The following is a 3,680-nucleotide window of genomic DNA, read 5'->3' on the forward strand; positions in this document are numbered from 1 at the left end:
GGCGGCACACCGGCTCCTGGTGGGCCTAGCCGCATTGTCTTGGTCCGGCAGCGTGGCGTGACCATCGCCAGCATGTTCGGGATAGATCGTCCCGTCTATGCCACGCAGCGGAGAACATATGAGCTGCCCAGGCGGCAGCGGACGAGTTAGACAAGCTCGAGGGCGACGAGCGTCGCCACATGAAGGAGCGAGTTCAGCAGCCCCTCGACGCGGCTGCTGAGCAGCAAGATGCCGGGTGCCAGACTGAAGCGCCCAACCGACGAAACGACGATCCTCCTCCTCGACGAGACCAAGGCGCGACATCCCAGACGCCGACTGGTGGCGCCCGCGACAGAAGAGACAAGGAGCCGGTTGCCAGCCGCAGCCGGACTCGCATCACCATCGAGCGCGACCAAGACGGCCGCCCAAGAGCAGTGCAGCAACGAGACGACTGTCCGCCTCCTCCTCCCGTAGGGAGAGGCGCATTTCCGCGCCGCCTGTTGATCACCCGTCACTCGGCGACCGCCTTGGCCGCCGAGAAGGAATCGGGGAAAACGACGCCCGCCACCGGATCGATCGCCTCAATCAATCCCTGGCGCTAGAAGAAGAAGATGAGCTGGGTCCGCCTTGCTTCGGCCCCCGCATCCGAGACGAACCTTTCCCCAAAGGGTTCACTCTGCCGAGAGATACACCCAAGTACACCGGCTCCGTGAAGCCGGAGGACTGGCTGGTCGACTACTCCACAACCGTCAGCATCGCGAATGGCAACAAGCGCGTTGCCGTGAAGTACGTTCCGCTCATACTCCAGGGCACGGCCCGGACATGGCTGAACAGCCTGAAGCCCCGCAGCATCAACAGCTGGGTTGATTTCACTGAAGCATTCATCCACAACTTCACCAGCACGTACAAGCGGCCGCCCAAGCCTCGCCAACCCTCCTTGTGCATCCAAGGCCCCAACGAGTCGACTCGCGACTACCTCATGCACTGGGCCGAACTACGCAACTCTTGTGAGGGCGTGCACAAGGTGGAGGCCATCGAGTATTTCACTGCCGGGTGCCGAGAGGGCACCCTCCTCAAGCACAAGCTCCTCTTCGACGAGCCGGTGACCCTCGACGAACTGTTGATCATAGCCGACAAGTACGCCACGGCCGACTCCTCCATGAAGACGGAGATCCAAGTCAATGTGTCGGGCAAGGTGGCCCCTCAAGCTCCTTGGACCCCGGCTGGTGACACCAGTCGGAGACAGCAACCAAACGACAACAAGCGCAAGGCCATGCAGCCGGCTTCCTCGAGGCGGCAGGTGGCAACAGTCGAAGATCAGCAGCCGGAAGGGCAGCCACCTCCCAAGCGCCAGAAGGGCGGCAAGCCCAACTGGTTGCCCGCCTTCTCATATGAGCAGACCCTTGATGCACCCTGCAAATTCCATAGTGGCGCGAAGCCGTCCAACCATACAACTCGGAAGTGCCACTGGCTCACCAGGATCACCAATGGTGACGGACTCCAGCCCACTCTGCCTGCCGGCCCGCCGCCTCCTCCTCCTCAGCAGCCGGCGGCCCGGCCAGTCGGTGCCATACAAGATGAATACCCTGAAGAGCATGGAGCCTATGTTGTGTTCACCAGCGTGGCCGACGACAGGCGCAGCAGACGGCAGCAGCAACAAGAAGTGAATGCGGTAGCATCAGAGGCCCCCGAATTCATGCACTGGTCTGAGAAGCCCATCAGTTGGAGCAGAGCGGACCACCCGGAGGTGATGCCAAATCCCAGCTCTTATGCCTTGGTGTTGGATGCCACCTTCGCCACCGAGAGGCGAGCCGCTCGTTTTTCCCGAGTTCTGATAGATGGCGGTAGCAGCATCAACATCCTGTACAAAGATACCATGGAGAAGTTGGGAATCAAGCAGAGACATCTTCAGCCCAGCCGGACTGTTTTCCATGGCATAGTTCCTGGCCTTTCCTGCTCACCAACCGGCAAGACTCAGATAGATGTCCTCTTCAGGGACAAAAATCATTTCCGCCGAGAGCCAGTCTGGTCTGAGGTGGTGGACCTTGAGAGCCCCTATCATGCACTGATTGGCCGGCCCACTCTGGCCAAGTGCATGGCGGTCCCCCACTATGCCTACCTCAAGATGAAGATGCCGAGCTCCAAGGGAATCCTGACTATAGCAGGAGACTACAAGAAGTCGTCCGCCTGCGCAGCAGAGAGCAGCCGGTTAGCCGAGTCCCTCGTGATCGCGGCTCCTTGACCGGGTTGTGGCAATGGCAGGCAAGCAGCCGGAAATGTCACCCAACCCCAAGGAGTCGGAAGCTGAGGGCTCGTTCAAGCCGGCCAAAGAGACAAAGAAGATACCCTTGGACCCGGAACACCCGGAGAGGTACGCTATCATAGGTGCGAACCTTGACAGCAAATAGGAAGGCGAGCTTGTTGATTTCCTCCGTGAGAATCGGGACATCTTTGCATGGTCCCCGAAGGACATGCTGGGTGTTCCGACAGAATTCGCCGAGCACAAGCTACACGTCCGGTCAGATGCCAAGCCAGTCAGGCAGCCCTTGCGCTGCCTGTCGGTGGAGAAGAGAAGAGTTGTTGGAGAAGAGATAGCTTGGCTTCTAGCAGCCGGCTTCATCATGGAGGTATTCTTTCCAGAGTGGTTAGCCAACCCGGTCCTAGTGCTGAAGAAGAACAAGCAGTGGTGCATGTGTATTGATTATACCAGCCTCAACAAAGCATACCCCAAAGACCCCTTTGCCTTACCAAGGATTGACCAAGTGATAGGCTCCATAGCCAGATGCGAGCTGTTGAGCTTTTTGGATGCATACTCAGGGTATCATCAGATCAAGCTAAACCCGGCCGATAGGCTGAAGACCGCCTTCATCACGCCGTTCGGAGCCTTCTGCTACCTGACCATGACGTTCGGCTTGAGAAACGCCGGCGCCATGTTCCAACGATGCATGCAGAAGTGTCTCCTCAAGCAACTCGGCAGAAATGCCCATGTCTATGTGGACGATGTGGTGGTGAAGACGGAGAAGCGTGGGACGCTGCTAGAGGATCTCAAGGAGACCTTTGAGAATCTGCGCCGATTTCAGATCAAGCTCAACCCGGAGAAATGCGTCTTTGGAGTACCAGCCGGCCAGCTTCTTGGCTTCTTGGTCTCAGAGCGCGGCATAGAGTGCAACCCTGTGAAGATCAAGGCCATCGAGAGGATGGAGGTGCCCACCCAACTGCTAGACGTGCAAAAATTCACTGGTTGCTTGGCATCCATCAGCCGTTTCATCAGTCGGCTGGGCGAGAAGGCTCTTCCCCTGTACCAGCTCATTAAGAAGACCACTTTTTCGAGTGGAATGACAAGGCGAATGAAGCTTTTCTCCGGCTCAAGAAAATGTTGACAACTCCGCATGTCCTGGCGGCCCCGACTCCTAAGGAGCCCATGCTCCTCTACATCGCCGCTACTAGCCGGGTGGTCAGCACAGTCGTAGTGGTGGAACCCAAGGAAGAAGGCAAAGCCCCACCAGTCCAAAGGCCGGTGTATTACCTAAGCGAAGTACTATCCGCTTCCAAGCAGAAGTATCCCCACTACCAGAAGATGTGCTACGGCGTACACTTTGCCGCCAAGAAACTGAAGCCATACTTCCAAGAGCACCCAATCACTATGGTCTGCACAGCTCCGCTTGCCGAGATCATTGGAAGCCGAGATGCTTCAGGCCGAG

The sequence above is a fragment of the Triticum aestivum genome, chromosome 6D, assembly GCF_018294505.1.
Source record: "Triticum aestivum cultivar Chinese Spring chromosome 6D, IWGSC CS RefSeq v2.1, whole genome shotgun sequence".
In the NCBI taxonomy this organism is placed as follows: domain Eukaryota; kingdom Viridiplantae; phylum Streptophyta; class Magnoliopsida; order Poales; family Poaceae; genus Triticum; species Triticum aestivum.